The following is a 23,001-nucleotide window of genomic DNA, read 5'->3' on the forward strand; positions in this document are numbered from 1 at the left end:
TAAGAACCAGAGGACAGAAGAACAGAAGGCAGCCACGGGATCCAGAGTGAGCAAAATCCAGAATGTCTGTTTACATTGGGATGCAGGCCACACCCCCAAGGAAACGTCCTTTCAACTGATTGGCTACTAACTGTCGATTCCACCATGGGAGTGATCACATATAAACACTGAGAATCATGGTCCATCCAAGTTGACACACAGTCTTAACCATTCCACATGCACATGAGGGGACTGAAAATATCATGGTTTGGGTGAGGCGCACCTCAGTCCTCAAAGTGACATCTTTGCTTTTTAACACTTTAAAAAGTTCTCTTGCAGCAGATTTGCCCAAAGCAATATGTTGTTTGATTTCTTGACTGCTGCTTCCATGGGTGTTGATTGTGGATCCAAATAAAATGAAATCCTACTTAAAGGTAGGCTGTGATAAAGTAAAGGTGTATACAATAAATAGTAAAGCAATCACAAAAACAAGCAAACAGTTATTGCAAATGAGCCAATACAGGAAATAAAATGGAATCATAAAAAATAATCCAAAAGAAGTCAGAAAAAGTGGGAAAAGGGAACAAAAACCAGATGGGATAAATATGACCTATTCTGAGAAATAATCTAAAGTTCAAAACTTAGAATCAAAGGTGTTTAGCATGGCGCTATCTATAACACAAAACATTGAAAACAACCGATCCACTGGTAGAGAAATGGTTAGTAAGTGACGCGGTGGACCGCTACACAGACACTGAAACTGGTGTTTATGAAGAGCTGGCAAGAACATGAGAAAATGCTTGTGTGATAAAATAAATAGAATTAAGGCAAAATGTAAAATTTTATACTGCACATTACCTCAACAATAAAAACCGAGATCAGCAAAAGGCCAGGAAAAAAAATTAAATGATGTGACAATGGTGATTTTTTTTCTATTTTTTTTTCTCAGTGTTCTATAATAAGCTTTTATTTGTTTCATAATCTCAAGAGAAACAGTTTTTAAACTTTCAAATTTTGTCAGGTCCTGTGCTAGACTTTATTCACCTATTATCTCATGCTTCTCTACAATAACCTTGCAAAAAGGAATCTTTTGAGGCTCAGAAAAAATATGTGTTGGTTCATGTAGCTAATAAGTTTCAGATTTGGGTAGTTACTGTTTAAGATTTAATTCTTTAACCTGGGAATCAGAAACTAGGGATGTCTGATCCCAAACCCCATGGTATGTATTTGTTGGGGAACTAATAATAAGAAAATGTATGTAATTCTCTTTATTGGTGTACATTTGTTTTTCAGTTTTGGTGGATAACAGATATATAAGATTAGCTGATATAATTCCATCTGCTTTTTTTTTAATTGTAAGATGTAAGCTGAACTTGATGAAATAGAAAAATAAATCTTACTTCTAATAAATACAAAAAGCAAAATAACAAATATAAAAAGTCTTCAAATCCTTACAAGCATTGTCTTCTCAAAGAAGAGATCTTAATTGAATAGTACCACAAATCATTTGCCTGATGGAGTTTAAGACACGTTAGAAGACTTTATTCATAGAACAATAAAACAAATATCAACTTGCTGTTTGGAAAGTCCCTATACTTGGTAGTCTTATAAAGTACCAAGCATTAGCATATTGTTGATGTTTTATACATACTGGCACTCATGTTCACTAAACGCATGTATTGTCAGTTGTTATCTTTAACCACAGAACAATTTGTTACTTATACCAATGTCAATTGAAGCTGATGCTAAGTACTTTTACTATTTATAAAGGCACAGAAATCCAGTTGGAAAATAGCTCAGTTAACAAACTTTAACGAATGATTTGTCCCAAGATTAAACGGCCTCAATAAATCTGTACGCTATTGAGATATTTGTGGCAGGCAGGCACAAGATATTTATAGCATTTATACTCTAATTTCCTAATATGTTGAATCCTCTAACCAAAGAAGTCTGATCTGATGCAAAGAGAAAGCAAAATATTGTTTTTGTTTTTTAAAAATGCTGGATGCCTGGAGAGCAGACACAGGTTTGTATTCCTCTGAAAATTCTGAAGCTACAAAGATAATTTTCAAAATTAAGGGCAACTCACAGCTGAAAAATATACTTTTGGGCAAAGGGCCAACTCGGAACGCATTTCAGTCTGATTTGGAGAGGTGCCAAAGTCGCTCAGTCCCATTTGTTCAGTTTTATAGCTAAGGAACAAAAAGGAAATACTGATAGTGTAGCTGAAATGTGGCTGTTTGGAAGTCGGTATTTAAGGTCTTGCTAAGATGCATGTTAACATGTAGAGTTGCATGGCGAGAACAAGAATCACTGGACATTTTCAAACAGCCAAGCAGAACACGACTGTGGAAAGAATGCTGTGTATCAGTGGCGCGTTTCCGCATCCTTCAGTCTGCTAGCCAGCGGGAGAAATGGGGGCAGCTAGGAAACCCACAGCCAAACAGGACCAGATTTTGATGTTAGCATGAAAACCAGGATTTGTTATAATAGCCTGGGAAGTTGACAAGACCCATTTCTAAAATAAATGCGTGGCATAATCTCACCTGATTACCATACGAAAACCATTGTTTATTTTCACCTTACACTTACGTAACTGGTAAAGATCAAGCTAATTGGATGTGACAGTTTTCACAAATTAAAATCCCCAAAATAACTTTATTAATACTACTACTACTTTTCATGCTGTAGATAAAGAATATTGGCTTAATTTTTCATTATGAACCTGTATTCAGAAAACGAATTTAGCTTCCTGTGTCTTTCAGCCTAAACAAACCCTACCTTTTTACAACGTAACAACTTGTAAAAGAACTGATTGTAGAAGATATAAACAAGGAAAAAGAAAAAAAAGATTTGAGTTAGCCACTGTTAACAAACATGTTAGGGTATCATTTTTTTATTTTTTTACTGTTATATGTATATATACATATATTTATATAAACCCATTGTAATCCGTTGCCCTTGAGTTGATTCCAACTCATAGGGACCCTAGGGGACAGAGAACTGTCCCGTAGGGTTTCCAAGGAGCAGCTGGTGGATTCGAACTGCCAGCCTTCTGGTTAGCAGCAGAGCTTTTAACCGCTGCACCACCAGGATGTATATATATATATATCCAAAAATAATATTTTTATGCAAAAGTGGATCATTCTGCTTTGTAATGTGTGTGTGCGGATTTTGTTTTTTTTTTTTTTCTTTCACTTAACCATATATCTTGAACAGCTTTCCATAAGACTACTATTTTAAGTGAGGTAAAGAAAGACTTTGAGTATCTTTTTTTAAATAGACTTTAAATGGAATATAACACCATTTAGTGGAAACTGATTCTTTCTCAAATAGACTCCGTACATAATTCTTAATACAAGAATTGAAACGACTGTTGCTCTTGTAATGTGTGCCAAAATTATTAAAATCTCAGTTTCTGGAATAAGACGTTCAGACCGAGGTTGGAGTCTCAATTCCACCCCGCTGTGTGACTCTTAGAAAATTATAGAACTGAGCCTAAGTTCAGAGTTAAGATTTTGAGATTAAGTAAGATAATGTATATAAAGTTCTTACTCCAGAAATATTATACCCATTGCTGTCAAGTCGATTCTGACTCATAGCAACCCTACAGGATAGAGTAGAACCGCACCATGGGGTTTCCAAGGAGCGCCTGGTGGATTTGAACTGCCGAACTTTTCATTAGCAGCCACGCTCTTAACCACTATGCCACAAGAACTCCACCAGAAATATAGACAATTAAAAAAAACCCGTTGCTGTCTATAGGCGATTAACATTTATTTCTTCTTCTATGCTATGTAAAAATCATTTTATTGATCCTCCCCATCTGTCACCTCCCAAAATTCCAAAGTGAATTTGATTCGGAATTGCAGTAGTAAGCTTAGGGAGATTGTCCATCTTTCTAATATTCGGTCTTCCCATTTAGGTACATGACATATTGCTTCAAGAAGTCCTTTAGTACTTTAGTAGATTCAATTCATTTTATTTTCATGTAAATACTAAACATTTCTTTCATTTTAAACAATATTGTTTTTCTAATATATTTTCTACTAATGATTGATGGCATAGAGAAAAGCTATTATATTATTTTTAGCTCATTTCATTATTAAAATATCATACTAGTTCTAGAAGTTTACCTCATCTATAAATAATGATTACTGTATACCCTCCCTTGTGATAATTTTATTTATTTCTGTTTCGTATCTTATTGCATTGGCTAGAATTCAGAAAAAATGCTCAATAACACCAGTGAGGATAGGAATTTTTGTCTTATTCTCAGTTTTAATGGGAATGCTTTCATGGACTATGAGCTATTGGTTCTGAATAAATGTTCTTTATCAGGAAAAGGCAGTCTCTCACTCCTAGTTTTCTAGGGGATTTTTCTTATTAGTGATAGATGTTAAATATTACCAAATGCTTATATAGAGCAGGAACAATGATGTTTTTGTGTTGTTTCTTTTCAGATCTATCCTTTTAATGAATTAATAAATGTCCTATTACTAAGCTGTCCCTTCTGGAATAAAGCCTGACTATTCTGTATTATTATTTTGATAGACTGCTGTATTCAGTTTGAAAATATTTTATTTATGATTTCTTGCATTGATACCCATAAGTGTAATCACTCTCTAGTTTTCATTTTTGGACTATGTTTATCAGGCTTTGATATTAATGTTAGTTTCCATCTTTTCATTTGATCTAGAATGGATAAATAAAATAAGAATAATATGTTCTTCAAAGACTAGACACGCTATCCAGGTTGCACCTTTTTTTTTAATAGTAGATGTTCATCTAATTAACTTTCCAATCTCTTTTATGAAAACTGGTTCAAGTTGTCTCTTCCCACTGCTCCTTACCCTTCCTCCTTGTTCTTATTCCTCCTCTTCTGTCTTGTTCCTCCTTTTCCTTCTCCTGCTCCTTCCTCTTTCTCCTCTTCTTTCTTCTCCTTCTCTCCCTCTTCTTCCGGTTTTAACTCTGTCATATATTTACTTTTATTTGTAGGTTTCAAAAAACTTTTTGTTTTATTTATGTTTTCTATTTTTGGTATTTAGTTTTTATCTTTATTAATTTTTGCAACATATTTTCATCTTTTAAAAACTGCTTAAGTCCAATACTTAGTTTATTTTCAGTCTTTTCTTCAGATCATTGCTTACTGCATCCCACATCTTCCCTTGGGGTTCATTTTCCTTCTTGCTGAAGTTTAATCCTTTAGGAGTCCTTTAGATGAGGATCTGTGGATTGTACATGCACTTTGTCTCTATGTGGCTGAAAATGTATTTCATCCTCATTTTGTATCACCACAGTTTAAGTAAATAGAGGATTCTAGTTCACAGTTATTTTCTCTCAGCACCGTGAAGGTGTTGTTCTATTGTCCTGTAACATCTATTGTTGCTAATAAGAAGTCTGCAATAAATCGGATGGTCAGTTTTTTGCAGTTACTCTGTTTTTCCTCTCTGGTACCTTTTATATTTTTCTCTTTTTCCTAGATATTCTGATAATTTGCTGTGATGTAAATACATGAGAATTCATTTTTATTTATTCTGTTCAGATCTCCATGTTTCTTCACTCTAAGAACTCATATATTTCTTCAATTATAGAAAGTTATCAGCCATAATTTCTTTCAGTATTGCTTCTATCTATATTTTAAAGTCTTGCCTTGTGGAACGGCTTTTATCTAGTTGAACTCTCCTTCATTTCTCCATGGCCCTTACCAGCTCTTTCATGTTTAAATCTTTTGTTTTCTTTCTGAACTATATTTTGATTGATTTCCTCAGCTCTATATTTCAATTCACTAATTCCACATTCAACTGCAATTTAGTTCCTTTGTAATCTCTCTATTGAGTATTTTTAAATTGTATTTTCAGTGCCTATATTTTTCATTTCTAGAATTTCTACCTGATTCTTATTCAAACTTGTTTTTTCTTCATATAATCCAAACATTGCCTTGTGGATTCCATTATCTCTTCGAATATTTTTTAAACGTTTATTTAAAAATCTCTTTTTAATTAATCTTTTATCTTTTGTTCCTCAAATATAATTTCTCTTGTATATTGTATCCACTAACTATCTATCATGGCTCTATCACGGCATTGGAAAATAAGAAATCCCTTTAAGCACTCTCAGAAAAGAGAAGCATAAAGTTTTGTACAGGTATTCTTAGGTTTTTCCATGCTTTAAGCTCCTGTGATCAGGGATCCCAACCCACAGACCCTAGAATCCATGGGGGGGAAGGTTTATAAGTCTATAGCCATTGAACATGGTGGTAGACTGAATAAGTAATATAAATGTACTTTCATATGTGTTTGCTTAATTTCTGCCTCTCCTGAGTGATGGTAAGTTCTATAGGTAACAGGAATCTTCTTTATCATGTTCTTTGTCATCTTCTTTGCATTCAATAAATATCATTCAATGAATGAACCAATGTACAAATTGACTAACTATTTTTAAATATAACATTAATTAATAATAGCATTAATTAACAAAGCTGTCACCTGGGAACCTTCAAAAGTTGGACAAACTTAGCAGTCTATGGCCTGTGACCCATCAGATCTCTCTCTAAGATTTATGCAAATTCAGAGCAGCTTGCATTCTCTAGTTCACTTCTGCCTTGAGGCACCTGCATCCTTATAAGTTGTCTTAGATGTTCATCACTTCAGCCCAGCATGGAACCTATCTCTTTCTTTAGTTTACACAGCTCAAATTCACTTGCATCAAGCCTTTATGAGTTCACTGTACTTTATTAAAATTTGGGGGTAGGTGTGAGAAGGTCAAAGGGAAAGAGTCATATCAGGGAAAAAATTCTTCTTCCCTTCTGCTAGCTCCTGTTTCTCTTTCCTCTCTCTCCCTTCTCACACTCTTCCTTCTTTTCATTCTCTTATAGTGTCTCCCAAATCTCCAAGTTGTTCTCTCTGTATTATGGAGAGCAATCTCCTCCTCACCAGCCAATACTCCAGTCCTCCACGTTTCCACCATTGCCCCCACATAGTCAACAGGCTACTTTCCTAAAGAGAGTTTTTTCCTGAAAAATAATACTGATGCTTACTCTTATTTTTCACTTGTGCTAACTCTTAAGATTAATTTCTCAGTCTTGTTACATTTCCTTAGATGTTTATATGATGAATGTAATACAAATTAATTTTAAAGTGTTAAATTCATAACAGCTTTTTATCATTATATACTTTGTCAAACAGCAGATATTAAAAACTTACAACCACTATTGTGTTGGCATGTCTGAGGTCATTAGTGCCCATTACCCAATATTTCCAGTTCTCTCCTCCTTCTGGGTCTTTGGTGGGGTTGCACATCCTGGCCGCCTTGTAGCTGGGTTGTGCCATGTGGCTAGTCTTGGTAAATGAGTTGTGAGTGGAAGTGATGACTGTCACTTCTGAGCCAGTCTTTAATTACCAGTTGGAGACCCTCCAGAGTTCTGCTTTTTCCTCTATTCAGCGATCAGAGATGATGGCTGTTCCATCAGTCTGGGGACTAGCATGACCACAAATGACCAGAGGTCACCACTGATTGACTCAGGATGATATGTAGTATGATCCAGAAATAAAGTTGGTGGTCCTAAGCTGCTGAAATTTGGAAGTTGATTGTCATCACCACATAACCTAGCCTATCCTAAGGGTCTATAACATCTTTGACATGAAAAGGAGCTTCTGCTGTTTGAAAATATTGTGAAGCATTTTCTGAGTAGCCAATATCCAGGGGGATCTCTGGAATCCTAGGGCAGGGGATGATCTGGTGTATAATGTGGAAGATCTTATACTTTGTTTGGATCTTCTATGCCACTCCTAGTAAATATTACAGTGACCAGCTCACTTTAAAATTTTAATTGGCTTGTTTATAGTTGGTTTCTTTCCATAAACATTTTGAAGCATCATATAAACAAAATAATTGACGAAAAGTAAATAAAATAGAAATATAAAATTAGAATTATAGAAAAAAAGGAGACTGCAAATACATTAGCCTACATAAATTCACAAATCCTAGCTCAACATGTTAATTCCAATTTGAGCTTCAAATTTGTCTCTGAGAATCCTGGCAGGCATGACAAAAAGAGAAACAGGACAAGCTACATAACTTTTATTAATGAAAAATAAACAGCATTCCAGGTTTTTTGGAGAGAGGGACAGGGGATTGTGGAGGGGTGGAAAAGCATCTTATAAAAAAGAGAAGGAAAGAAAAAGAAAGCTCCACTTCTAATTTTTGGCCTATAGAGTAAAAAGCATGTAGAATGCTCAGACTCTTGCAGGTTGCCAAGATCAGATGCTAACATACTTTGAGAAGCCACAACTAGCCACTGACCAAAATAACACATATATATATGTGTGTGTGTGTGTATATGTACTTACAATTAGTATTTAATTTTATACAAATCAAGATTGGAAACTATTCTTATTCTAATACTAAACTGACACAGAAAATCAGAAAATCTTTATGTTAATGACAGCTAAGCATTAAAGTAAAATTCAGCTCTGATCAGGGGGGGTTTATTTCCCTGGCACAAACTACAGTAAGAATTGCTACAAAACTGCAGTGCATAGCTTTTTGTCAGAGTGTCTGTGTGTGTGTGCTTGTACATGCGTGTGTTGTGTTTTAATGCAGCTGGTTCAGTTACAAATGATATCAGGAGATAATTTAAATACATTTTCAGGAAAGAGCTGTACTCTTTGGAACAACATACAGGTTAGACCAATTATAGTTAAGTGCTTCAGTCACTAGCATGTGTTTAACACTTGAAACTTTCAAGACTTAGTATGTTCAGATTGTTTAGGTTAGCACTTTTTTGTGTGCTAACAAAGCATAAAAAAGACAAGAATTCTAACTTAAATTTGATTTGTTTGTATGTTTCCTGAAGGAGAGGTTGCTGAGTAGCAAAGAACTTGTTTTTGTTTTTCTTTTTCCATTTCTTTAAATCATAGAGAGCACAGTGGACTCTCTCACTTGGCCTTTCTGGCATCCATTTGCCCATCCTCTAGTATCAATACCTTGATTTTTCTTTGGAAAACCACCTTTCCTCCATTCTTGGTCCACACGATTTGAGTGAGCATTGCTGTTGTTGGCTCCAACTCATGGAGACCTTAACATATAACAGACAAATGTTGCCTGGTCCTAAGCCATGTTCGTGATCGTTGGTATATTTGAGTCCATTTTTGTGGCTATTGCATCAATCCACCTCATTGACAGTTTCCTTTGTTTTGGTTGACCCTCTACTTTACCAAAAATGATGTCCTTTTCTAGCGATTTGTCTTTCCTGATGATGTGTCCAGTAAGTGTATTGAAGTCTCAACATCTTCTCTTCTAAGGGAACTTTGGTTGTATTTCTTCTAAGACTGATTTGTTCATTCTTCTGGCAGTCCACAGTATATTCAATATTGTTCACTAACACCACAGTTCGAATGCATCAACTCTTCTTCTGTCTTTTTTTTTACTATCCAACTATTGCATGCATATGAGGCAGTTTAAAAGGCCATGGCTTGGATCAGATGCATCTGAGTCATCGAAGTGACGTCTTACCCCAAACTCCAGTACTGGACAAGTGACCTAGGCTATTTGTTTCAGGGGTGTCATGGATTGAAATATGTCCCTCTCAAAATGTGTGTATCAATTTGGCTGGGCCATGATTCCCAGTATTGTATGATTTTCCTATATATTGTAAATCCTGCTTCTGTGATGTTAATGAGGGAGCATGGGTGGCAGTTGAGTTAGTAAAGCAGTACTCAATCTATAAGATTGGATTGTGTCCTGAGGCAATTTCTTGAGATATAAAAGAGAGAGGTGAGCCAAGAGACAGGGAGACTTCATATCACCAAGAAAGCAGTGCCGGGAGCAGAGCAACACCAAGAAAGCAGTGCCGGGAGGAGAGCACGTCCTTTGGACCCAGGGTCCCTGTGTGGAGAAGCTCCTAGTCTGGGGGAACATTGATGAGAAGGCCAACAGAGAGAGAAGGCCTTCCGCTGGAGCTGACACCCTGAATTTGGACTTTTAGCCTACTTTACTGTGAAGAAATAAACTTCTCCTTGTTAAAGCCATCCACTTGTGGTATTTCTGTTATAGCAGCACTAGATAAATAAGACAAGGGGTATAACTCAGCAGAACCCAGAAGAGTCCTGAACTACTGCTAGCAGTACTGAGAAAGAGGTGCGTCTTCTTCTCTGTGGTTTTGAAGTTGATATGATGTAAGCCTACGGTTGCCAGAGACCATTTTGAGGGAAGAGTCAGCTAGAGAATGAAAACAACAGGGGGTAAAGTGCTAACGGCAGAGAAAGACAGAATGCCAATGACATTATCTGAGTGCTCGATCTAGCTGTGTCTGACTCCAAACCAAACCCACTGCCACAGAGTCGATTCTAACCCCTAGCAACCCTGTAAGACAGAGCAGAACTGCCCCATAGGGTTCCCAAGGGATGGCTGGTGGATTTAAACTGACGACCTTTTGGATAGCAGCTAATCTCTTAACCACTGTGCCACCAGGGCTCCTATGTTTGTGTTGGACTAGATTTTTTTTTTTTTTTTTTTTGAGTGAGCCAATAAATTCCCTTTATTTCTTAAATAACTTTCCTGTCATTTTAATTACTAGTTCATTTATTCAGCAAATATTTTTTAAAGTACCTAATGTGAGCGAGGTATTATTTAAATGTTGGAGATAAAGCAGTGAAGAAAACAAAGTCCTGCCCTCATAGAACTTATATTGGTGAACGAGTAACAAACAAATATATGAATAAACACTTAAGGTAGTGCCAGGTATTGATGTGGCTCATGAAGAAAAATAAGGCAGGATAATGGGATAGTAAGTGATGCGGAATAGTGTAAAAAGAGCAGTTAGGGAGAGCAGAGAAGAGACCTGAAAAGGCAAGAGTAAAACTCCCTGTAAGTATTGGGGAATATTATTTAGGCAGAAGGAAAGAAAGTTCAAACTAAGAAGGGAAAATACTGTATGTTTGAGGCCACTGTGGAGTGGCTGACACAAGGAATGACAATATTTCTTTCAGTGGCTCTCTGACCCACCATTTATTCAGTTTTCACCGTATGTAAAACCAGTTAGTGCTATTAGCAGTTTAAAAAAAAAAAAAAAACACCAAACCCTTTGCTGTGCAATCATTTCTGCTGGGTGGGTTCAGATCACCAACCTTTCCATTAGTAGCTGAGCATAAACAGTTTGCACTACTCAGAGACTAATTAACAGTATAGCTAGAACTTAAGCAAAAACAGGACATGACAAAACAGAGAAAACTGTGAAACAAATTAGATGTTTGAACATACATATTGCGTTATTCAACAAGTAGTAGATCCAGAAAGATGTAAAATTTTTGTTGACTTCAGTTTTATGACTAACTCCTACGAGGAGTGCACTTTGTCTGGTTTTGCCCACAAGGCTGGAAGTCCTGAGGGGGTCATTTTGACGCTACCAGTACCAAGACAAGTTGCCATCAAGTTGACTCTTGCTCATAGCCACCTTGTATGTTTCAGAGTAGAACTGTGCTCCACAGGGTTTTCAATAGCTGATATTTTGGAAGTAGATCATCAGGCCTTTATTCCAAGGCACCTCTGGGTGGACATGAACCTCTAGTCTTTCAGCTAGCAGCCAAGCACATTAACCATTTGCATCACCCAGGGACTCCATTTTGACACTATTGTGTGATTATTTAACACTGCCAGTTTTTGCTCCTTGGTGGTTTTACTGCCACCAATTAGACAACTTTGATTTTTTTCAGCCAATTTCTTTATCCATTATCTGTGGACTTTATCAGAGTTTCCTGTAAAATGTAAGAGAGGGCAATGTACTCAGATGAGGGAAGTTCGGTGGTGTCATGCTTGGTATGTTCCGAGCGAAAGCGTGCATGTGTAGATGAAGGGCTTGGTGAACATTAAGGGTTACTTATTGGAGTGAAAAAGATACAATCAAGAATTTTTTTGCCAAAAGAAGAAAATACCCAATGTTTTCATACAAACTTAATACCTTTCTCCCTAAAAAATAAACTATAAAACTTTCATTTCTGAACTGTTTCTTCTGAGTTCTTACAGTCACCAACAATGCAATACCACAGAGCACCAAGCCATGTGTGTAACAAAGTCCTCCTCTATCAGTAATGCCACAACTCACTCTTTGCATTTTAATATGTAGTCACACCTCACTTAGTTGACTGAGAAAAGTACATTTTTTAAAAAATTTTGTGAATTGAGCTGAAGTATACAGAGGGGCTGATTTAGCAAATAAAATGACTATCTCAAAATAATGGAGTCTAAAAAAATTAATTAAAAAAGTAATGGAGTCAAAATGTTAGAGTAAAAAATTGGAGTCTAAATGTCACGTGTTCCTCTGAGCACCAAAATTTTGATCCCAATTGTCAGGTATTGTAGACTCATTCCAGGTATTCATCTATCTATAAAAGTGTTTCCCAATATAAATAACTTGTTTCTCAGTTAAATAGATTTGGAAAATATTGAGTTAAAACAAAGTTAAATGGGTTTCTTTTCTCAGACGATTTTATATGAATTATAAATCGCCAAAAGGAAGAACTATAAGACACGGCTTTTTTCTTGCAGAATATTTCATGTGAATTTAGTAGAATATATTCTGGGAAATGTTGATCATCTAGAGCAAATGTAGAGTAGTATTTTAACTTGGGGTTTTAATCATATGAAAAGATGTTCAATTCTTCTACAATAAGAGTAATGCAAATTAAAACTAAAATGAGACACCATTTTTTAGCTCCTAGATGGGCAATATGAAAATTAAGATAGCACACTATATTGTTAGGCCGTGGGAAAACAGACATGCTCATACAATATTTGGGATATAAATTAGTACATATTCTTTGGATGGCAAAATGTCAAAATATATCAAAACACAAGTGCACATTCCCTTTGACCAAGTAATTCCACTTCCAGGAATCTATTTAACACATTTACTTGCACCTTTGTGAAATAATGTATATATAAAGTTATTCACCTCTTTATGGTTTGCAATAGCAAAGATTGGAAACAACTTAAATGTCCATAAATAAGGACTGTATAGAGAAATTTTAGAATATTCATATAATGGTATAGTATGTAGCTGGAAAAAAGAAAAAGGCATTACACTTTTGGTAATAGGGGATTAGTTTATAGCAGACCAAACCTCCCACCAAGAACAACTAGAATAGCTGGATTTTAAAAAAAGTTTGAAGGCAACAGAGAGCTACCAAGGCAGCCAGGATTTGGATAGCCAAGATCTTGAAGAAAAGAAAAACTCCTTGAGACGACTCAAGACAATTGCCATTTTCAAAGAGGCAATGAAACTGAGAAAATGAGCAAAAAAAGACTGCTAAGAGACAGAGAAACTAAGCAGCACTTTCAGCAATCTCAAGACATGGTGGAAAATAAAGGGAGGGCATTCAGAGGCACTAAGACATCCAGGATCTGAGGATCCAAGAAAAGGGAAGTAGAGAGAAGTGAGCCTGACAGTGCATGAAGTTTTTCCCCTTGAAGAATTCACATATCCTTAATAGGCTTGACCAGGAAAAGCCATTCTGAGTGCGTTAACTGTTTGTACCACCCAGGGACTCCAGTTTACTTCCATTTAAAAAGTAACAAAAGAAAAAGAAAAAGATGAAGAAGAATAAAATGTTTATGTAATATGGAATAATCTCTTAGATATATTGTTACAGGAGAAAACGAGAATTCAGAAGAGTATATATGCTATCTACCAATTGTGTTAAAAAAAAAAAAAGCGTGTGTGTGTTTGTGTTCGGAGGGGTCTTCATGTGTTTCTGTACTTACATGTATGTGCATAGTTTATAACTTTAAATATACACAGGAAACTAGTAACACTGCCTCCAGGAGTAAAATGGATAGCTAGGGGATGAGATGGGAATAGAGAAATAATTTTCATGGCACACTTTTTTGAATTTTGAATCATGTAAATTTATTCTCTTTTTTTAAATTTAATAACAGAATTAAACTTTAACCTATAACTTAGGTTTTCTATTATAAAAAAAATTTTTTTTGAGGAAGTAATTGATGTAAGAAATACTAGAAAGAAATGCCCAGCCATATGATATCAAGAGGTAGGATTTGGTATGAAAAATAAAATATTGTACTACTTTCACAGCTGTAACTTGTCACCAAATCTGAAATCAAGAAAAGACAGTCATGGGATTTTAATTATTTTAAAGAGATTTATATTGACTTGCCCTCAACTTTTATGGAATTAGAAAGGATTTTTAGAGTCCACAGAATAGGCTAGATTACTGGCAAAGATGATAAAGAAGAAAGAAATTTGAAACTCCAAATTAGGAGAAGGGGCGTATTCAAAGAGATAGTCTAATTGGTGCTCGTTCGTAAGATTATGAATCAGAGTATAATTGAAATCCTTAAGGATTAGTGGAGAATTCATCAAATTTTTTCAAAGTAATCAAGAAAATGCTTTCTCTCTTTAAAAAAAAATTATTTTCATGGTTAATTCTGGAAGGAAAATTTTCTTGGCTGGAGAGACCAAGAGACACCCCTCTTATTGCATTGAGCTTACCTTCCCCCTTCATTTTTATTTGTTTGTAGCATCACTTCTGCTGCTACAGTGGTGTTGGGCCCCAGCCCTTGTTGGACATCTCTACTTTCTTGATACTTGCACTATCCCCAAGGGCAAAGACCCCTCATACTGCAATCCCCAAAGTTTTACTGCCATTTGGATATCTTAACTCTTCCCCTACCAAAAGCACAAAAACAACAGAGAATATCACATCTTAAATGCCACATAGTCCCTGTTTTCTGACAGCAAAGCAAACTTCTTTCCCAGGTAGCTGGCACCAGAAATTCTTCAGGTGAGTCTCTGACTCCAATCACATAGATACCTATGAGAGAGCAGAGTAACCTAATTTGAGGCAAAAAATCATAGAATTCATATAATAAAAATTAAATATACATTTTTTTTTACTGAAGAGTTGTATGGCATTCTTTTAAGTTTGTTGTCATAGAAAATTAAAATATGTCTAAAATAAAATTTTTTTTTTAAGGGAGGGAGAAGCAGGGTTACTAAGATATAAATTAAACTGCTTATGACTTATAATTAGGTAATGTTAGGTTATGTTGCACAACAAATAAACTTCTAAAATCTCAGTGGCTTAAAAATGCTTTATTTCTCATTCATACAAAGCCCAGTGTGAGTGAGCATGCTGTCCTGGGTGACTTTCTTTTGACCTATGACTCAGGGACCCAGGCTCTTCCCACATCAAAGCTATGTCACCAGAAACATGTAGCCTCCAGTGTCACCATGGCAGGGAAAGAGAGGGAAGAATTGTGACTCGGAAGTGGCTCTTAACCACCGTGCTCTAGAAGTGACACACATCACTTCTATTCAAAGCTGATTGGCCATAAGGCAGCCCCAATCTAATTGCGTGGGAAGCTGGGATATGTACAGCATGCATAGATATTTGGTGAGCACTAACTCACTATCTCTGCCGCGTGACTTTAGCCTGGTAGCCTGGGGAAAGCAAGCAATGCATACACTGACTCATTTAATTCTCATAGTCATCCCATAAGGCAGGTGCTATTATTATTATTACCATTTTGCAGATATGGAAAGTAAGGCACATTGAATTCAACTAAATTGCCCAAAGTCATATAGACTTTAAGTGAAAGAGCTAGGATTCAAATTTAGAGAGTCTGGCTTCAGAGCCTGTACTTTTGACTCCTGTATTCCATTGCTTTCTGCATGGAAGTCAGTGTATGAGGGCTAAGAAATCACCAACACACTGGCCAATCATCTTTTTGAATGGGTCAGATAAAAGGTTGGTGGGTCTGAGATTCTTTCAATCACAGAAAAGTTTCAGAGCGTATATTTGATTTGAAATGTTCAACTAGACTCTCTAAACTGCCGGGGAAAAAACAAAACATGTAACTGTTGAATCTTACTCTTTGCTTCAGCTGTATAGGCTTGGCCTTGAGGTTCCCTGAGGAATTTTGGAATTAAAGTCCACAGTGTATTTTCTCACCATCACCCTCTTCACTCAGGTTGTTCCGGTGCAGAGCACGTGAATGGTGCTGAATCTAAGGATAATTGCTCAGACTTAATGAGAAGTGAAAAAAATTCACATTTTTAAAATTTCAAGTGCCATTCGTTTCTATACCCTCTAGATATCTGTGCAAAATTGATCGTAATCGCAATTTAAAATAACATTTGATAAATATTTAAAAACAAAGCGATAATGTCATTGAACAGCAACTGGCCTTATGATCCATTCCAAAGAGTTACTTTTCGAAGCTCCAAACCAGGTAAACAGACCCTATTTCTTTTACTGGTTACAAATAAGGTTGACTTACGTTTTCAGGGTTCAAAAGAATTGTTCAACTTTTCATTCCATCTAAGAAACTGAAATCCATGATGTCAAATCTGAACATATTTCTTTTGCATGATCAACTATATATGTTTGAAGAAAATGGCACTTCTACAAGAAATAGCTTATTAGACAGTGTTTAGCATAAGATTTTCTATTGTGTTGTTGTTAGGTGCCGTCAAGTCGATTCCGATTCATAGCGACCCTGTATACAACAGACTGAAACACCGCCCAGTCCTGCGCCATCCTCACAATCCTTGTTATGCTTGAGCCCATTGTTGCAGCCACTGTGTCAATCCATCTCATTGAGGGTCTTCCTCTTTTCCACTGACCCTCTACTTTACCAAGCATGATTTCCTTCTCCAGGGGCTGATCCCTCCTCATAATATGTCCAAAGTATGTGAGAAGTCATCTCGCCATCCTTGCCTCTAAGGAGCGTTCTGGTTGTACTTCTTACAAGACAGATTTGTTCATTCTTTTGGCAGTTTTTCTAGAACTACTAAAATTCATGGATTTTTCAATGCAAACTAGTTTTTAAGCTATGAGTTTTGATACACTCAGCCTAGTGAATGGGTAGGGGTCAAGGAGGAGTTGCCATGTCTAGAACAGGTGTTTCTGTAACACATTAGTTGTGACACAGTAGTTGGAATTTTTGCAATTCACATTAGTCCTCAAATTCAGTCCTTTGCCTGCCTCTACCTCTTGTCCAACTGTCCTCAAGACTCAGCTAAAGATTTCTCCTCTGAAAGGTCATAGAAGCTCCACAGACACATCCAAACTGCCTGAAGGACAGAATTGCTGGACAGAGGGCTGTGGGGACCATGGTCTCGGGGAACATCTAGCTCAATTGGCATAACACAGTTTATAAAGAAAATGTTCTACATTCTACCTTGGTGAGTAGTGTCTGGATCTTAAGTGCCTGTGAGCAGCCATCTAAGATACTCCACTGGTCTCACCCCTTCGGCAGCAAGGGAGAATGAAGAAAACAGGATACAAGGGAAAGACTAGTCCAGAGGACTAATGGACCACAACTATCACGGCCTCCACCAGACTGAGTCAAGTACAACTAGATGGTGCCCGGTTACCACCACTGACTGCTCTGACAGGGATCACAACAGAGGGTCCCGGACAGAGCTGGAGAAAAATGTAGAACAAAATTCTATCTCATAAAAAAAGACCAGACTTATTGGTCTAACAGAGACTGGAGAAACTGTGAGAGTATGGCCCCTGGACACCCTTTTAGCTCAGTAATGAAGTCACTCCCAAGGTTCACCCTTCAGCCAAAGATTAGACAGCCCCATAAAACAAAATGAGATTAATGGGGCACACCAGCCCAGGGGGAAGGACTAGAAGGCAGGAGGGGACAAGAAAGCTGGTAATAGGGAACCCAAGGTTGAGAAGGAACAGTGTTGACATGTTGTGGGGTTGTTAACCAGTGTCATAAAACAATATGTGTACTAACTGTTTAATGAGAAACTATTTGTTCTGTAAACCTTCATATAAAATACAATAAAAAAATTAATAAATAAAAATAAAAATAAATTTTTTAAAGATTTCTCCTCTGTAAATTCCTCTTCGATTCTTCAAGGAACTTTTTCACTATGCTGACATTATCTTTTGCACGTATCACCGTTAGAGCAATTGTCTTCATGCATCATACTGGTCTCCCTGGTAGACTGCAGGTAAGTTCACTGAGGGCAGGAAACATGACTTTTATGTTTTTAAACTTAGGACTTTTTAAGCCTTAAGTTCTGACACATTATAGATGCTTTTATTAACTTCTATATTGTTTATGAATGAATTAAATTTACAGTTAAAAATAAGAAAAATCACATTTGGAAAATACAGTTGGTTTTTTTGAACTCTCTTTTAGCTTTCTCTACAATAAATAACAGTTCTGACTGTGGGAAACTTTGCTTATATACTAATACTGGGTTCTCTTTCAGCCAATTGAAAAGATGCAAGATTGGCATATGACCATTGATAAATATGCATTAATTTATTCCTGGTGATTTTACATGTACTTGGGTGGATGCCCACTGACATATCCCATAAGATAATGCATCATCTTCCCAAAGAAGCCTTGAGCGCTCTAATCAGTACTTACCTCTTTAATTAGTACCTACACCCCATCTCCTGTGGCACTGCAAACCTCCAGATGCGACTCTTTTTCCACAACAATTGTTACTTACTATTGTACTCTATAATCTATGTATTTATCGTATTTAGTTTACTGTCTGTGTCTGTTGTGTTCTCTTATGTATCCTAAGCACTGAGAACAGTGCCTACCTAGCATGTTTGATGATGGATGAATGAATGAATGAATGAATAACTTGCATGAGTGCTCCCTGGACTTTATATGATTCTTTCTCAGGGACACTTTCTCCAGTCCTGCAGAAAGTTCTCTGAAAACAGCAGCCTCTACCTCCAGTGTGGACCTGCTTCTGCTCCAACTGACACAAGGATCAACCTCCTCACATCCTTCAGTGGACTGTACGACTCTGGTCTCTTTTTTCCAATGTCACTTCATCCCTGGAAGGAAGCCTCCTGAATGGAGTTCTTTTTAAATAACCTGCAGCCTTGTACCCTCCCATATGACTCATGGCTAGTACATGGGAAATATGCCTCTTTCTTCTGTGTTCAGAATCCCTGTTGGTGCAGTTAATGAGCTCAGCTGCTAACCAGAGGTGCCTCAGAAGAAAGGCCTGGCCATCTACTTGCAAAAAACAGCCACTGAAAACTCTATGGAGCACTGTTCTACTTTGACACACGTAGGTTCGTCATGAGTCAGAACTGACTTGGTAGCAACGGGTTTTTGGTTCTGCCTTCAGCAGAGGTGCAACTTGTTTTCAATGCACCTCTCCTGTTTGCTCCTGCTGCTAGACAGATGGTTCCAGCCAGTCTTTCAACTCAAGTCTCCTCAGCATGTAGCAACACCAACTCCCTCATCTCCAGGCTACAGGTATCAAGCTCTTTAGGCCTTTCATGAGAGGCATTTGTAGAAGGAAGAGTCTTCTCTCATATGAGGGTGAGGCACAGTGGGAATGAAATAAATCACTAAAAATGTCTCTAACAATCTATGCCCTGGCCTCCTCAGCCTCTATTCTATGTTTGGGCAACACCTTTTACAAGTCTTGTACATTTGGGACATATTCCTATGGATCAGAGTGGGGTAGGGCGAATGGAGAATGTCCAGCACATTCCCAACCTTCAAGTTCTTGGACCCCACAGTGGACAAAGGAACATCTTTGCCCTCAAAGACTTAGTCCTAGAGTGAGACAAGGTGAGAGAACATGAATGCTGTTCATGGGAGGTCTACTTTTTGTTCCCCAGGGAACAGTTTCCTTAAATTTATTTTAGCTTCTAAATGGAAAGTGAACTCTGCTTCAAAGTTAGGAACTTTCAAAGCAGTAAAATGTTTCAGATGCCAAGTGGTACTTCTGGGCCAAGTTGCGGAAGTAGTACAGTGTCTTTCTCAACCTCTTTCCCCATTGGCAGAGGAAAGAGCAGAGATTCCCAAGGCTCCAGCAGATGAAGTCACAAGATGGGAGGAGAGGGTCCCTGAATCAAGGGGTCACCACATTATCCTGCTGATCATGAACAGCTGCACCAGACTGCTAGGTGAGCAAGAAATAAAGTTCTATTGTGTTAAGCCACACACACACACACACACACAGATATGGAGGAACTTATGATGTATGCATCTGGGAGAAAAAGTCCACAGACTGATCTTGAAACCAAGCTTCAGAAATAGAAATCTAGAGGGAAATCTAAATGGAAAGGACTAAGAAACCAGATGGAGGATGGAGAGAAATTTCCAGAAAACAGGAGAGAACTGGCATTAGCCTCCAACCATTACAAAGAGTATATATTGGGAAAATAAAGGGTAGTAGGAGGCAGAAATGCCTAAAAGACCAGGTGCTACTCATTAGGAAAACTAGGCATTTCAATAGTCCTGGGTATCCATGGTAGTATCCACTGGGGAAAACATTGACGAATGGGGATTCCAGAACACTTAATTGTGCTCATGCGGAACCTGTACATGGGCCAAGAGGCAGTCGTTCGAACAGAACAAGGGGTTACTATATGGTTTAAAATTAGAAAAGGTGTGCTGCAGGGTTGTATCCTTTCGCCTTACTTATTCTATCAATATGCTAAATAATCCAAGAAACTGGGCTATATGAAGAACACAGCATCAGGACTGGAGAAAGACTCATTAACAACATGCGTTATGCAGATGACACAACATGGCCTGCTGCAAGCGAAGAGGACTTGAAGCACTTACTGATGAAGAGAAAAGACTACAGCCTTCAGGATGGGTTACATCTCAACATGAAGAAAACGAAAACCTTCACAAATGCATCGATAAGCATCATCATGGTAAACGGAGAAAATGTTGTCGCTGTCAAGGATTTCACTTTACTTGGATCCATGATCAATGCCCACGGAAGCAGCGGTCAAGAAATCAAATGACATAATACTGCACTGGGTGAATCTGCTGCAAAAGATCTCTTTAAAGTGTTAAAAAGCAAAGATGTCACTTTGAGGACTAAGATGCGCCTGACCCAACCCATAGTATTTTCAATCGCCTTATATGTATGTGAAAGCTGGACAATAAATAAGGAAGACTGAAGAATTGATGCCTTTGAATTATGGTGTTGACGAAGAATAATATACCATGGACTGGTAGAAGAATAAACAAATCTGTCTTAGAAGAAGTACAGCCAGAATGCTCCTTAGAAGCCAGGATGGTGAGACTTCGCCTCAGGTACTTCGGACATGTTATCAGGAGGGACTAACCCCTGGAGAAGGACATCATGCTTGGTAAAGTCAGTGAAAAAGATTGACGTGGTAGCTGCAACAATGGGCTCAAACACAGCAATGATTTTGAGGGTGGCCCAAGACCTGGCAGTGTTTCGTTCTGTTGTATATAGGTTCGCTACTAGTTGGAACCATCTTGACAACATCTAACATACCATAACCTATTAAAAAATTACTTATTCTTTATTTGAAGTTCAAATTTAACTGGGCATCATGGCAACTCTATGTACAGATGGTCTGGTACTCATATCGAAATAAGGGCTGCTTGCTACTTATTGTTCTTTTCTTGGGCTTTGAGCCTCAAACAAAGAACAAGTTTCATTTTAATATCTCATAATAATACCAAATAAGTCAATCCACTGGACAACATACTAAACTATATAGTACATAGTACACATTATCTTTTATCTCATCTGTATTATTCTTTGCTCCCCAGTGTGGCTAAAGAACTAGGCTACTAACCAAAAGATCAGCAGTTTGAGTCCACCAGGCCCTCCTTGGAAACCCTATAAGGCAGTTTTACTCTGTCCTATAGGGACGCTATGGGTCAGAATCGACTTGACAGCATCGGGTTTGGTTTGGGTTCTATATCCATTCAACCAGAACATGAGCCCCTTAAAAGCACATACTTTTATTTATTTTTGTGTTTTCATTTACTAGAATAGGTTTATCAAGATGCCATTTTTCTAAAATTCAAACCTTTAGGAGGAGTCATATTAATTTTCTTTTAAATGGTGAAAGTAAGCATGAATAATACTGGCCTTTAGAATCTCCCGGGCAAATTTTTCTCTTTAATGGAGAATTGCTTGTCCAAATATTTGGAGCAGTTACAAGCCTTTTATTTTTTGGGAAGTGCCCTGGTTCACCTGCAGGTGTCCTTAAAGACCTGTCTGTGAAGAGATCACTGCCTTGCCAGGGCAAAGAATGAAGCTGTGGCTTCTGAAATAAAAAAACGAAAACAGACAAGCAAAAAACCCATCATATCAGTTCCCCTAAAGTCAGTTTTGACTCATGGGGACCCCGTGTGTGTCAGAATAGAATTGTGCTCCATAGGGTTTTCAATGGCTGATTTGTTCAGAAGTAGATCGCCAGGCCTTTTCTGACCTGAGGTGCCTCTCTGTGGGCTCGAACCTCCGACCTTTACGGTTAGCAGCCAAGCACTTAACCATTTGTGTCACCCAGGGATTCCATTAAATAAACAGATCTGCTCTCAATGGCACACAGACGCTCCCAATTTCTATTAAAATAGCTATGAACACACTCAAAGATAAAAATTCGTAACACCGGTGAAAACTAGAACAATGAGCTTGTTTTCAAAATCTAGGAGAATCTGACTCTAAGGCCATTACTCAACAGCACCATGCCGCATGGGGGGCCCCTTGTGCTGAAGAACCCTGTACAGTTGAGAGAAGGAAGAGGAACACTTCATTTCTCCTCCACTATCCAACGCTTAGCTGAGGAACCCACCAACTGTACCTACCAAAAAACTAGTGAGCTAGTCCTTCACTGACTTCATGGTATTTGTTTAGGACAGCCAGGTTGTAATTTCTGATTTTACTCACCCTCACCTCATCCCCTTCTACACCCAAAGATTGCAACTCCTCACAAAATACCTGGGCAGGCCTTAGGTTGTGGGCTACCAGCATAGTAGTGTCCATAAATAAAGCATGATGGGCCTGAGAGAAAATAGAAATAGAAGCAGTGAAAACCAGAGTCTATAGTTTGTCAGAGTCCATCTGTTCCATGTGCTAGAAAGCCGGCGGCAGACGTAGGAGTGGATCCCATTTCTGTCTGAAAGAGCAGAACCAGACAGGAAATGTATGAGGCACTGTGCTCACCAACCTACAATCCATCTGTACCTCCAGGAAAGAGATTCAGCCACTGCAGA

This window comes from Trichechus manatus, unplaced genomic scaffold (assembly GCF_000243295.1).
Source record: "Trichechus manatus latirostris isolate Lorelei unplaced genomic scaffold, TriManLat1.0 scaffold00137, whole genome shotgun sequence".
Lineage (NCBI taxonomy): Eukaryota > Metazoa > Chordata > Mammalia > Sirenia > Trichechidae > Trichechus > Trichechus manatus.